Source organism: Hemiscyllium ocellatum, chromosome 33 (assembly GCF_020745735.1).
Source record: "Hemiscyllium ocellatum isolate sHemOce1 chromosome 33, sHemOce1.pat.X.cur, whole genome shotgun sequence".
NCBI lineage: Eukaryota > Metazoa > Chordata > Chondrichthyes > Orectolobiformes > Hemiscylliidae > Hemiscyllium > Hemiscyllium ocellatum.
Genome location: NC_083433.1, coordinates 1,991,414 through 2,006,674, shown reverse-complemented (window position 1 = coordinate 2,006,674; position 15,261 = coordinate 1,991,414). Strand labels below are relative to the sequence as shown.

At 40.2% G+C, this 15,261-nt stretch overlaps 1 protein-coding gene across 5 annotated transcripts in view; it reads right to left on the bottom strand.

The window, feature by feature from the left end:
* Positions 1-15,261, bottom strand: part of LOC132831405 (CCR4-NOT transcription complex subunit 3-like) — a 90,879-nt gene that overhangs the window by 66,519 nt on the left and 9,099 nt on the right. The window contains exon 1 of one of the 5 annotated variants that reach the window (XM_060849533.1): positions 13,312-13,330. The exons of the other annotated variants lie outside the window; for them this stretch is intronic. The gene's annotated coding sequence lies outside the window, so the exon portion shown is untranslated. Of the gene's footprint in view, positions 1-13,311; positions 13,331-15,261 lie in introns of those variants that run through there. 5 annotated transcript variants of the gene reach the window in all.

Sequence of the window (15,261 nt, the reverse complement as noted above, 5' to 3'; positions counted from 1 at the left end):
AGTTATACACATCGTTCAATAATCTTGAAGTAAATGCCAGCATTTTCTCCACATGAACCATCTGGTCCAAAGCACCTGAAACTAAACTGCATTATTTCTGTTCACAAAATATCCTTAACCCTGTTCCAGCAATAATTTTTAATGAAATCTCCACAGCGTAATCACCATTGTACATTTTTCTTTCTGATTTCCTTTAATTCTTCAGTGATGATGGCCACTAAAATCTGATTTGACACATAACAGTTTGTACAATTTCATCCACTGTATGCTTATATTCTTAAATGCATCCCCATTTTCCCTTCCTTGATCTCACAAACCTGATTCCTTGCAAGCTTATGGTTCCATGGTTACTATGAATCAATCAACATCTGAATGAAGTCTCCCCTATTTATAATTGCTATTTAACCATGAGAATAGCACATTCCTGTCCTCATCTGACTTACATATATTTCTAAATATCCAACTGAAAGGGGAAATGATAAACTGCAGAGTGCTTATACAGTCATAGAGGGCTACTGCACAGAAAAAGGTCCTTCAGCCTATGGAGTCTGTGCTGGTCAAAAACAATCACCTAATTATTATAATCCCATTTTGCAGTAGTTAAGCATGCTTGAGCATGTTTTGTTTCTACAATCTTTTTCCCAGGTGAAGCAGCTATTTTATTGCTCGAGGTGATTGTCTGCTCTGCACTGATTAAAGAGCATGCTTGTGAAGTATAGTGTTGATATGATGAGTGAAATACACCAACAATGTCAGAAATACCAGCCTCTGCCCACAAAGCAGACTCCATTGGAAAGTTGGGTTAATTTGCACAGATTGGCTTTTCCTCAATTGCAAGCAAGATAAGGCGCATTTATTGCTCTAGCTCAACTCCAGAGGGAACTTTTCTGTAAATAAACACAGCCTCAAGTTTTCTTCCTGTCTGCAGCTTCTTAAAACAAAGAGTTGTCTGGGGAAAAAAAAACAAAAAAAACCAAGTCTTCCCATGGCCAGACCCTCCTCTCAGCAATCAAACCAGTCCTCTTTCCCACTTCTTGTCCAGGACCCCTTTCCCCCAGAAAGATCCCCCCTCCCCGCGTCAATGAAAATTGTGCAATGTTCACATTAAAAGTATTCCTTAAACAATCAAACATGTAAAAGGAGTGAAGGAAAATTGCTCATGTGTGCTGCTCATGATTTTGGAGTTGTTTTCTCTTGAAACTTTAAAATATCTCATGTTCCCTCAGTCCCAAATAAACATAAGGCTTGATAAACCTCAAATATATGGGATATCCAACAACATCATCTCCTGTGCCTGTGGTTTGTTGAATTTATGTTACCACAATTTACTGCAGTCACTGTACACTGAAATATGAGAATTTTTTCAGAGTCACTTCAAGTGAAAACACTTCCAGTCAATCACATTCCTAAAACTTCCTTGATTAATAAAATGCAAAAATCATACAAAATATGAGCTCCCTGTATTGGATTTCCAAATCACTTCATTGTTAATGCTGGTTTACCAATAAATGTCAATTCTCATTTACTAACACACACTCTCATTATGCCATACTGTTTGTTAATCACAGTACATCCCATATTCTCATTATCAATCCTGGAATACCAATCCTGGTTAATAAATACATAGTCTCTGGCATTTAGAAGGCTGAGGGGAGGGAGCTCATTGAAACTTACAGAATCTGAGAGGCCATGTTAGAGTGAACATGGAGAAGATGTTTCCACCCAAGATACAACCTCAGAATGAAGGCAAGAACCTTCAGAACTGAGATGAGGGACTTCTTCAAACAAGGTGTGGTAAATCTATGAAATTCATCGCCATAGAGGACTGTGGAGGCCAAATCTTTGAATGTATTTAAGACACAGACAGATAGGTTCTTGATTTGTGAGGGGATTGAGGGTTGGGAGAAGACAGGAAAAAAAGTTGAGAGTCATATCAGCAATGTCAAATGGTGCAGCAGACTTGATGGGCTGGAAATGGGTTATTTCAACTCCTGGGCTTTATGGTCAATCCTGATGTTACTCACACTGTCAATCCTTGTATTTTATATACACTTTCATTATCAATTCCGGCATATCCAACACACTGTTAATCCTGGTATGCTAACATATTTGCATTGTCGTTTAATTTCCAAATGTTTGCTCCAACTGTTCAAGATTACAAAGAATTTATAATGGTGCCATTCCATCAAACTCTACCAAATGCTCAAACTTCTTCCAGAATCTCACAAAGAACAAACAATTTTCACTTGATTTTTTTAAATGAACCAATCCCTGTCCTTATCTGGGAATCCATATCAAGAGAGCTAGAAAAGAAGAGCAGAGAAGTACTGCTGAGGCTATAAAAGGCTCTGGTCAGACCTCATTTGGAATATTGTAAGTAGTTTTCGGGCCTTGTATCTAAGAAAAGATGTTCTTGTGTTGGAGGGAGTCCAGAGGGTTCATCACAAGATTTACCGCAGGGATGAAGAGCTTATCACATAAGAATAAAGAAGAACCACATTTAGCAACAGACAACTGGCTTCAAATGAATTGCTTGAACAGTATAGAGTGTATTGGCATTCTTGTGGAGGAGATCAGGAAGGCCAGGAGAGAATATGAGACAGTCTTGGCAAATAATTTTAAGGATAATCCAAAGAGATTCTACAAATACATTAAGAGCAAGAGAGCACATAGGGCCTTTTAAAGATGAAAGAGGTCATCTTTGAACCTTAGGACATGGGAGGAGATATTAAATGAATATTTTGTGTCACTTTTTATTGCAGAGAAAGAAATGGAGGCTAGAGAACTCTGGGAAATAAACATTGATGTTTTGAAAATAGCTCACATTACAGAAGAGGAATTTGTGGAGATTTTAGAAAATATAAAGATGGATGATTCTCTGGGCCCTGGTCTAATGTATCCCAGAACTTTGCAGGAAGTTAGGGAGGAAACTGAGGGTCTTCTTGCAAAAATATTTGCATCATCTATAAATATTGGTGAGGAGTTAAATGATGTTGTGCCTTTGTCTAAGAAAGGATGTAAGGAAAAACCTGGGAACCTTTGGTGATGGGCAAGTTGTTGGACGTGATTCTGAAAAATAGAATTTATATGCATTTGGTAGAAGGATGGAATGCTGGGAGATAGTCAGCATGGTTTTGTGCAAGGGAAACCATGTCTCACAAACTTGACTGAATTTTTTGAGGAAGTAACCAAGAAGATTGATGAGGACAAGTGGTAAACATTGTTTACTTGGACTTCAGTAAAGCCATTGACAAAATTCCATATGATAGACTAATTTGTAAAGTTTTTAAAAAATGGGATTCCAGGTGAGCTTGCCAATTGGATATAAAATTGGTTTAATGGCAGGAAACAGAAACTGGAGGTGGACAGCTGTTTTTCAAACTGGAGGACTGCTACCAGTGGTGTTCCACAGGTATTGGTGCTGGGTCCACTTTTGTTTGTCATTTATATAAATGATTTAGATGACAATATAGAGGGCATGGTTAGTAAGTCTGTGGACGACAGCAAAATTGGTGTGAAGGTTATCTAAGATTACAAACTGATCTTTATCAGTTGAGTCAATAGGCTGTGGAGTGGCAGATGGTGTTTAATTTGGATTAATGCAAGGTATTGCATTTTGGTAAAACAAATAAGGGCAAATAACTTACACAATTAAAAGTAGGCCCCAGGGTCGTGTTGTAGAACAGAGAGACCTAGGGGTTCAAGCATGTAATTCTTTGACGTTTGCATCACATGTCAATAGGGTGGTAAAGAGGGTATTTAGCACGATTACTCAGTCCTTTGGTATACAGGAGTTGGGAAGTCACATGGATATTGTACAGGGTGTTAGTGAAGCATCTTCTGGAGTGCTGTGTCCAGTTCTATTATAAGAAGGATATTACTAACCTGGAGAGGGTCCAGAAAAGATGTGTCAGAATGTTGTTGGGAATGGAGGTTTTCATTGGAGCGTAGGAAGTTGAGAGATGACCTCATAGAGGTTTATAAACACATTTAACGGTATGGGGTGTCTTTTCCTTCGGGTGAGGGATTTCAAGACAAAGGGTCATATTTTTAAGGTGAGAGGATGAAGATTTAAAAAGACATGAGAGGCAATGTTTTTACACAGAGTGGTTCGTGTGTGGAATGAACTTCCTGAGGAAGTGGCAGATGAGAGTACAGTTACAACATTTAAAAGACATTTGAAAAAGTATATGAATGAGAAATGTTTGGAGGAATATGGGCAAAGCAAAGGCAGATGAGACTCATTTAGTTTGAGATTATGGTTGGCATGGACCAGTTGGACCGATAGCTCTGTTTCCTTGCTGTATGACTCTATAACTCTATTCATTCACCCTGGATACAACACTATACTGCACATTTCCTATTGCTTGGAATAGGAGTCTGGGACATTATACTGCATTACATCTAGCATTTCCACATACTGAAATGGATAAACACCACAAACCAACACAGACAGTTGACTGAAAGAAATGAAAATGTGGGTGAAATACATTTCTTGGTGTAGTGAAATTTACCCATGGATATACAAGTGAAACAGCAAAGTTTCATATTCATGTAATGATCTGGCAGGAAAACTCAGCTTATTCTTGGCTTCCTTTCAAAATGATCTGGACAGTGTGTTAAATAATGTTATCAGGAAATTCATTCCCTGTTCAGCTCTGAGCTTTAATAGAATATTAGCAATTGAGCCCATTCTCCCCTGTCACACTGATCATAAAGCCCACATCAATAAGAAATCATTACTTGTCTGTTTTGATTTAAAAACACTAGGTGACACGGGTCACAGAGACATTGGGCAACACAAGTCAGACAGACATGATGTAGTATGGGTTACAGAGACACAGAGGTGACAAGTAGGGTGACATGGGGTACAAAGGCACTGGTTGATATGGTGGATCAGCACGTAACCTTCATTTCGGAGTCTTTGGTCAAATACAAATTGAACTGGGAACCTCTAACTTCCAACAAAAAAAATGTGAAAACCTCTCTCTCTTTTCTGGCTGTAAACGTAGGTTTATAACCCTCAAACATGCTCAAACTGAACTTGGACATAAGTAACATACTAAAAATATGGGGGAATTACAGGATCTAACTGGAAGAAGAAAAAGAAAGAAGTTAATATTAGTAGTGAAATAGTATTGGAGGACGAACAGAATTGAAGGCAGATAAATCCCCAGGGTCTGTTATGCTTCATTCCAAAGTACTTAAGGAAGTGGCCAGAGAAATAGCAGAGGGGTGAGTAATCACCTTCCAAAATTCTATAGATCGTGGAAGGGTTCCTATGATTTGGAGAATGCCTAATGTAACCCCACTATTTAAGAAAGAAGGCAGAGAGAAAACAATTGTAGATCGGTTAGCTTGACATTGGTACTGGAAAAAAATGCTCGAGTTCATTAGAATGATATAATAGCAGAACAATTGGGAAAATAGTGACAAGATCAGAAAGAATCAGCATGGATTTAACAAGGGGAAGCCATGCTTTACAAATCTGCTGAAATCATTTGAGGATGTGACTAGTGGAGTGGATAAGGGGGGAGCCAATAGATGTGATCTACTTGGATTTTCAAAATACTTTTGATAAGGACCCACATAAGAGATTCCCACATAAGATTAAAGTGGATGGGATTGGAGGTCATGTATTGAAATGTGTAGACAACTGGCTGGCAGAGAGAGAAAAAACAGAGTAGGAATAAATGGGTCTTTTTCCAAAAGGCAGGCAGTGACTAGTGGGGGTACTGCAGGGATCATTGCTTGGGCCGTGGCTATTCACAATATCTATTAATGACTTTGATAAGGAAACCACATGTCATATCTGCAACTTTGCAAATGATACAAAGCTGGATGAGAGGGTGATTTGACAGCAAGATGCAGAGCTGCATCAGAGAGATGTGGGCAAGCTAAGTAGGCAAAATATCATCTGAATGGAGATATCTTGGGAAAGGGGGAGGTGCAACAAAACCTGGGTGACCCTTCATTCAACCAAAAATGTTAACTCTAATTTATGCCCACAGATGCTGGCAGACTTGCTGAGCTTTTCCAGCAATTTCTATTTTTGTTTCTGTTTTAAAGCATTCGCCGTTCTTTTGGCTGAAATTATGCATGCAGGTGCAGCAGGTGATGCAGAATGCAAATTGTACATTGGCCTTCATACAGGATTTGAGTACAAGAGCCAGGAAGTCTTGCTGCAACTGTATAGTGCCTTGGCGAGACCACACCTGAAGTACTGTGTGCAGTTTTGGCCTTCTTATTGGAAAATGATATTCTGACTATTGAGGGTGTGCAAAGAAGATTTCGGCAGACTGATTCCTGAGATAGTACGACTGGCATTTGGAGAGAGACTGGATTGGTTAGTTCCACATTCACTAGTGAATGGTTGGGGGGGGGGAGATGATCTCATAGAATCCTATAAAATTCTAACAGGATTGGACAACTTAGACTCGGGAAGAATTTCTTCACCCAGAGTGTGCTGTAGAATTCTCTGCCACAGGAAACTTTTGAAGCCAAAGTTTTGAACACTCACAAGAATAATGTAGATATACTGCTTTGGATTAAAGGCATCAAGGGATATGGCGAGAAAGCAGTAACAGGAGACTAAGTTGAATGATCAGCCATTCTTATAGTGAACAGCGGAGCAGACTTGAAGGGCCGAATGGCCTACACCTATATACTATGTTTCTATGTTGTTCAGAATTAAGTCAAAACAATCACTCATTTGGAGAGGTCTCAGTAGTGGTGGCTTGAGAAATAGGAATGTTATATTGATGCAGTGTTGTGTTCTAAGACTGAAGCACATTATCTTAACAGATGTTCCAATGAAATACAAAGGAAGTAATGTGAAACCTTAAATGGAGACCATCTTCCTGGACCAGCGATTCAAAAGGATGATAAAGATCATATAGTACTGTTTATAGACCAGGGACTTCTTCCACTGTCCTGACCTCCATTTCCCCTGTTTCAACATTGGCAAAAATAAATACATCTGGTCTTTCACTGCAATGCGACTTATAGGACCTTATCTGTTATAAAGTGACTACACTTTAACAGCTACTTTAGGGCATTCTGACAATTGGATAAAGAGTCACACTAAACTATGCTATTTGTTGATTGGTTATGTCAATGTACTGGTTGACCTCATTTGACCCTCCACACAGGATGACCAACAGTAATCTTTGGGTATAGTGGGTCAGAGAGCAGATTTAAAGCAAGATATGCAGACAATAACAAGTAGCAAACTAATGTTTCACCTCCAACATTCTGATCGCCACAAAGGTCTTCAACAATCTAGCTTCTTCAAAATCACAGTGCTTGTGACCAATGAACTCAACTAATGTGCTGTTACTGCTGTAGCTTGAAATGGTCCTAATCATAATAGCATGATACCCACTGTGAGTGTGGTGAACTGTTTCATCTGAACCTCTCTGCAGTCTCTAACACACTCAATCATACCAATCATTTCCTCCATAATGCAGCACAGTAAAACTGCTCACACTTGGTTCCATTTTTCTCAATCCAATTGTAGCCAGAGAATCTTCAGCAATACGCACCTCCAATTTATTCATCGGCCATACCCTAGCTTCAGTTCAATTACCATTGAAAATCTCTTCCAGATTTATATTATCTCCCACACTCAACAATACCATTCCCTAACCTCAATATTGCATTTCATCAAAACCTCTGCTATCTTTACCTTACACTACACCAGCCTGCTCACAACCCATTACTGTCTCTGTTAAGGAACAATAGTTGCCATTTTTGCAAAGGTTTAGGATTCTCATTCGCACATAAATCCCTTCAGTTTTATCTGTAATCTTCAGACATCTGGATTTTTTGAAGCTGTTCCTTCACAGGTTTAGGCCACACATGTTGTGAATCTCTTTTAAAACTCCTCCCCTATTCAATCCTCTCTATTAAAGCCCTGTAAAATCCATCTTGTTCATGAAGCTTTCAACCACCTCTCCTAAAGTTAATCTCCTCTTTGTTTTACCATTCATTATTGCCTGATTTCACGTCTGTGCTGTCCGAATGCAAACTGCTGATGGTGGAGGGCAGAAATACAGGATGCTTCATTTCAGAACTCCCAAATCTTAACTGCATTCCACATTTTTCAACCTCTCTGTACCTTTTACTCTGTTCAACTGAAGAGTCACTTTTTCATTATTTCTTTATTTATCCTGCATGAGCAGAATGAAGTTTGACTTTCAAGCAAGCAGACTTTTTTTTTGCTGATTCTCTGTCTGCTCAAAATCAGTGAGTTCTGAAGTTTCAGTACTTTTAAACTGGAAGTTGTTGAAATTTGCATAAAGTTGAGGCAAAAAACTGAAGTTAGTGTGATGAATATATTGGTCATGAGCTTCCTGCTATCAAGGTTCTAGAAACACGTACGTATACAATCTCCAACAGCATTACATGAACTTTCACTCAATCTAGTCTACTGTATTCGCTGGTTGTAATGTGGTCTGCTGTCCACTGGGGAGGTGAAATTCAGACTGGGCAACTGTTTTGCAGAACACCTATGTTCTGTCTAAAAAAATGCAAATAGGTCCAAGGTGGCAGTAGGGTAGGGCTCCTGAGCTCGGGGACTGCCTGCTCTGTTGGCTTCCGTTTTCGTTTCTTTTCCTTTTTCTCTCCTTTCTCTTACTTACCTCTTGCTCAGTCGAGGAGACGACATTGACAAGTGAGCCCAGAGCTTCTGCATCGACAAGGTGGACCTCGCATTGATTCATGTTTGTGTGAAGGAGATGAGTTTGGGTCCCTGGCAGCGTTTGCTTTCCACGCAGGTTCATGGAGGAGACAGCAGAGATGGGTTTAGGCCCAATACAAGAACCAATGGCAGAGGCTGCAGCACGAGGTGGGCATGAAGCGAACTCACAGCAACAGAGTCAAGTTTGGGCTGGTGCAGTACTCAGCGGCATCAGTGACGACTGCATTGGCAATGTCCAGTGAGGCCCGAGAGTGGCAAGGACATCAGTGGAGGCGAGATGGCATCAAAGAGTGGCGACTCTTGCAAGAGTAGCAGTGCAGTTGCGAAGGGAACTCGTACGTGGCCACCAGGATCATGGCAGAACACTTAACCTGAAGAACTGTAAAGTTGAACACTATTTCTTTATTTTCTGCATTTGTGTTCTATTTTTTGGTTTATTTGTGTTTTAAGATGGCGCAAGAGAGGAGCGATACTGTACAACATTTTTCACAGTATTTTGTAGCAAAATACACGTGGCAATAAATAAATAAATAATCATGAGCTTCCTATTGCCTGCCACTTCAACCCACTAACGCACTTCAACCCACTAACTCATTCCCTAGTCAACATCTCTGTCTCAGGCTTGCTACAGTACTCCAGCAAAGCTCAGCATAGGCTGGAAAAAGAGCATCTCATTTTCTGATTTGGAGTCTTCTGGACCCAATATTGAGGTCAATAATTTTAGGGCCTGAGCATCTTCTCCAAGTTGCTCACCCAAGTGCCACAAACCAGACATTGTCATCACATGGGCTACCTTCACAAACAAGCCACTATTGGTCCCCACTGACACTTACTGATTCTCCCACGCTGACTTTTACCAATTCCTTTGTCTGCCCAACTGTTCTTCTCTCCAGAGATCGACCAGGTGAAGCTGGGAGGGCAAGGGGGAAAATGGAAGGGAAATAGATAAACTTTTCTAATTCTGGACAAGAGAGGGAAGCAGCATAGATGATATCATCGATCTGCTGCAAAAAGAGTTATTAGTGGGGGCTGGAGTAAGACTGGAACAAGGAATGTTCTACATGACCCACAAAGAGACTGGCATAACTAGTGCCCAAGTACCTATGGTCATCCCTTAGACCAGATCAAAGCGAGAGGAGTTTAAAAAAAAAGTTGTTCAGAGAGAAGACAAACTTGGTCAGGTGGAGGAAGTTGGTGGTGGTGGATAGGGACAGTTCAGGCCTGTTTTCCGGGAAAAAAGAGACAGCCCGTGACCATCCTGATGAGGGGAAGGATGTGTAAAGGGCTTGGATGTTCATAGTAAAGAGAAGGCAGCTGGATCTAGAAATTCTGAAACTGATATAAAGCATCAGAGGAATTATGGATTAAAGTGAAAAGGGACTGGACAAGGGAAGAAAACATCAAATCAAAGAAGGAAGAAATGAATTCCATGGGGCAGGACCAAACAGAAACAGAGCCCTGCATATAATGCGATTGAAAAAAGTACATTTTATACAGCACTTTCATAGCTACTAAACATTTCAAAATCATTTATAGCCAATAAGTACTTCTGAAGTGTAATCCCTGTTTGGTGCAATGTAGGAAATGCAGCAGCCAATATGCAAACAGCAAGATCCCATAATCAATGTAACCATGTTCAAATAATTTGTCACATTGTGATGGTAACTGAGGCATAAGTACTGATCAGAACACAAGGGTGAACTTCCCTGCTTCTCTTCAAAATACTACCATGGGATTTTTTACAATAATCTGAATGGGCAAATGGGTCTTTGGTTTAACATTTTATCTGAGATATGACAGTGCAGCACTCTCTCACGTCAGCGCTACAGAGCCAGAGTATATATTCTTGTACTCAGGTCCGGGAGTGGGACTTGACCTCTCAGATGAGAATGCTAACCACTGAACTTTGGTAAAGAATGTAAAAAGTGATCTTACGCTGTGAAATGCCTGAGCAGTATGAGGGGAGTATCAGCTGCTATGTCACCAATCCGTGTACATCTCTGTATAACAAAGTGCATACACATTTACACTGCATTATAAGTAGTGTCAAAAGCACAGTGGTGCTGTAAAAATAACTACTCATTTTAAGTGGTAACACGATACCTAAACAATAATTTGATTCAATGATGGTACAGGTACATGCTGTGGGTAAGGTGAGTCAACATCTCCAGATATAACACAGTCACTTTCCAAATCATTGAAACAACCTTCCCAGCATAGACAAAAGTCATTTAGTAGCTTACTTCAGGGTTCAACAAGGTCAAAAATCAGACAAGAACTTGTCCAACACAGTCCAACACCAGCAGCTCCACTTTAGGGTTGAAGTGAGGGATTTTCCAAATAATTCAAGAAATATTCCCACTTCACAAACAGGCCAGCACAGTTCAATGGAATTGAGAATTCCCCTTAGAAGTAACTAGCATGATGCATATTTGTTAGTATCAAAAAGGGTTTAGTTTTGTGACAGTGCTGATGCATTGTAGGATCCAGGTTAAACCTCTGCTCAAATTTACTTGGGGACAAAATATTCCATACGACCTAACCTCTCAAGGAAATTCAATAGCTGCAAGGAATCCTTCAATGTCTCATGCTAAACTTCATTCCCCTGAGATGCTAGGAATGAACAAATCTTCTGTCTCATTCACTCAGACATTAGTATTTTCACCTCCATTTTCTCCTTCACCTCAATTTCCTGCCTTTCATTTTCCTAACCTTTCACCTAAATTTTTTTAACATCCTTATCCATACCTCCCATCTTTAGCTTCAACTTTATTTGTTCTTGAAATGTCAATGTCACGTGTAGGCATTCATTGTCCAAACCTAATTGTCCTTAAGAAGTTGGGGATTACCTAACTTCTGGAACCACCATCTGATGCAGCTGTGTGTGCAATTCTGTTAAGGAAGGAGTTCCAGGCTTTTGATTCAGCAACGATGAAGGCAACATGGTATGTGTGCGTGCTGCCCTATTCTTCCAAATGATATAGACGCTGTCAAAAGAATCTTGGTGAGTTGTTGCCGTATATCTTGTGGAGGGCAAACATTGGAAGAAATGAAAGTCTGAGGTGCCGAATGGAGCAGCAGTCATCAATACCCCAAATAAATATGCCTGGTAAATAAATCATTGATCACCACACATTATGATTTATCATAATTCCCACCACATGATGCCATCATTGGTTGCCCCTCCATTTATGGATGATGTTTTCACTTGACTTCACAGGTCAAATCGCAACCCTTCAATCTTTGGACAGACAGGGTAGGACATCCATGTGGGAGCAGTAGCAAAGATATTGTAACACAGGAACTGCAGTGGTCAATCTATGCACAGCAAGATTCCAGAGTGCTGAATTAATCATTTTTAGATTTGAGGTCAAGAGAGATGCCACAGAATATTTTACAAAATGAGCGAAGTAAACCACAATCCTGGTTTTTACCTTTTCTTTTCATCACCATCACTTGGCCTCAAAACCTGATACAGTGAGAGATGAATTTCACCAGTGATTGGCAGAAAGCCCCACCTGGTGATCAATGCTGCCATTCTTCAAGAGAGTTTCAGAGTCTCTTTGAAGCATTTTCCTCAACCTCATCTTGAAGATAGTTTCTAGTCACTCAGATAGAATGTCCAGCCAATGGAAAATTATTCTGCAAGAGTTTTAACTCAATGCTATGGAACTGGCTTCAAGGAGGACATTGCATTTATTCAACAATCCTTCCATTGAATTTTAAGGATTTGGCAGAGAGATTGCTGACAGAATTTCTTTTATGTTTTTGTGCGTGACTAATATGCTATCTGAATCCCACTGCAGTATAGGGATTTGGTGAATACAATTGCTCTGTACACTAGGACTTCTGTTAATTTGTGGAGGTATTTGCTATCAGCACTCTTGTTGTAATTTACAGGAGGTTGAACAGACACAACCGCTCCTATCTTGGATCTCTTCATCAAAGGTGGCATATGCTCAACATTTTCCACATTGAGCACATTTGGAAGGTAGAATATTTGTCTGACCAGGTATGGGTTGACATAAGTTTTGTTTTGGAAACACTCATGGTCAAACCAAATTTCCTGTGTGCAAAGTTCAAAAGATTCAGTGACTTGCAAACGTGGTGCAGAATGAGCAGCTTTACAGCAATCATCCACAAACTGTAAATCATGTATGTCTACGGTAGTTATTTCAATTTGGTACACAGAAGTGATTGCGGTTAAAGAGTTTGCCATCTGTTTCAGATCTCCTACTCAAGATGGTTGCAGTCATATCATCATGAAACAGCTGCTAGATTGTGAGGATGTTTGTTAGGCATCCTAATCCCAGGAACATAATCCACAGAACCTCCTAATTTTTAATAAATCAAATGTTTTTGTCAGATCAATGATTGCAATGAAGCATTTCTGGTATTCTTAATATTTTTTTTGTAATGAACAGTCAATTCATCTCTAAACTCTGCTGTCTCTAGCAAATGAAGTTCACTTTCACTAATTCACTTTCACTTTACCAAATAACAGTAAGAAAGAACTGGCTTTACTGAATATTATTAAATAAATACAAATACTACACTGGACAAAAGACCAAAGAGTGAATTTGTTTATATAGTGCTTCAGGAAATCCTACCTTAGCCAATGAGATGCTATTGTTTTGAGATTCAGTCACTACTGTCATGTAGAAAAAGCAGTTGTCAGTTTGTAAACATCAAGCTCCCATAAGTAATGCTGAAATAAACTAACAGATAATTTGTAATTTTTAGACATTTAAATAGTGTATTGGTATGTTTTACAGTTAAAAATCACACAACACCAGGTTATAATCCAACAGGTTTATTTGGAAGCACTAACTTTCAGAGCGCTGCTCCTTCATCAAGTGGTTGTGGAGCAGGATCATAAGACAGAATTTATAGCAAAAGATTAGTGTTATGCAACAGAAACCTAAATTGCTATTAAGTCTTTCATCTTTTAGAATGGGTTACAGGTTCGGTTCATTAATATGTAAAACCCAGAACTTCATTTAAGTCCTATTTTTGAGATAACTTAAGGTTTTATAAAACAAAGTGACATCTCAGCTCAGACAATGCATTAAAGGTTTGAGGTTAGTGTCTGTCTATATCCCAATTTTGAGTCAAACTGATTCTGTTTCCACAGTAGGAATTTACAAAATATTGCATGGATTGACTGCCTGCAGACGTGTACATTTTTTGAGCAAAATAGAATATATCTGCAAAAATAGTTCTGCAAATGCAAATTTACCTCAGACTTATAAGTGTGTGTACATGCATGAGCAAGAGAGGTGTGTGCGTGAGTGTGCGTGAGAAAGTGTGTGTTTGCTTGTGTGCATGCTTGGTAAAGTGTCTGAGAGAGTGTGAAGGAGTATAAGCCTGTGACAGGGTGTGTGTGTGCGCGCGAGAGAGAGAGCAAATAGTGTGGTGGGACACCTGTAGTGTGAATGAACCCAAGGTCCCAGTTGAGGCCAATCTCATGGGTTTGGAACTTAGCTACCAGCCTTTGCTTGACCACCCTGCGTTGTTGCATATTCCAAAATCCATCTTGGAGGATGGTCACCTGAAGATCCAAGGTCGAATGTCCCTGACCGCTGAAGTATTCCCCGACTAGGAAGGGACATCCCTGTCTGGCGATTGTTGTACAGTATCCATTCATCCGTAGTCGTAGCATCTGCTTGGTCTCGCCAATGTACCATTCCTCAAGGCATCCTTGCCTGCAGCAGATGAGATAGACAAGGTTAGCCGAGTCACATGTGAAACTGCCGTGTACATGGTGGGTGGTGCCCCCACATGTACACCATTACATGTGGGGAAACCACCCTCCATGTATGCAGCAGATACTCATGAGGCTTGGCCAATGCTATCTATGTCATACGTTGCAGGCAAGGATGTCCTGAGGCATTCTACATCGACAAGACCAAGCAGACACTACGACAAGGGATTGCTTGACAGAAGTGTTCCCTCCCAGTCAGGGAATACTTCAGCAGTCAGGGACATTCGGCCTTGGATCTTCGGGTGACCATCCTGCAAGGCGGACTTCAGGACAAGCAACAACGCAAAGTCGGAGCAGAGGCTGATAGCTAAGTTCAGAACCCATGAGAATGGCCTCAACCAGGATCTTGGGTTCATGTCACATTACAGGTGACCCCACTGTACCATACTCTCTCCCTCACACACTCTTACATACACGCAGAGACTCTCACATACACGCTCACGCTCACACACACACACACACACACACACACACCCTCCACACTCATATCCATGCACACACCCTGTCACAGGCTTATACTCCATCACACACACACACTTTACCAAGTATGCACACATGCAAACACACACACTCAGTCTCTCATGCATGCACACACACACACATATAAGTCTATGGAGTTTTGCAGAATTATATTTGCAGATATGTTCTATTTTGCTCAAAAAGTACATAATCTACAAGTAGTCAATGCAGGCACAATCAATCCACGCAATATTTTATAAATTCCTACTTTGGAAATAGAACCAGTCCAACTCAAGATGGGGATACAGACAGACTCTAACTGCATACCTTTAATGCA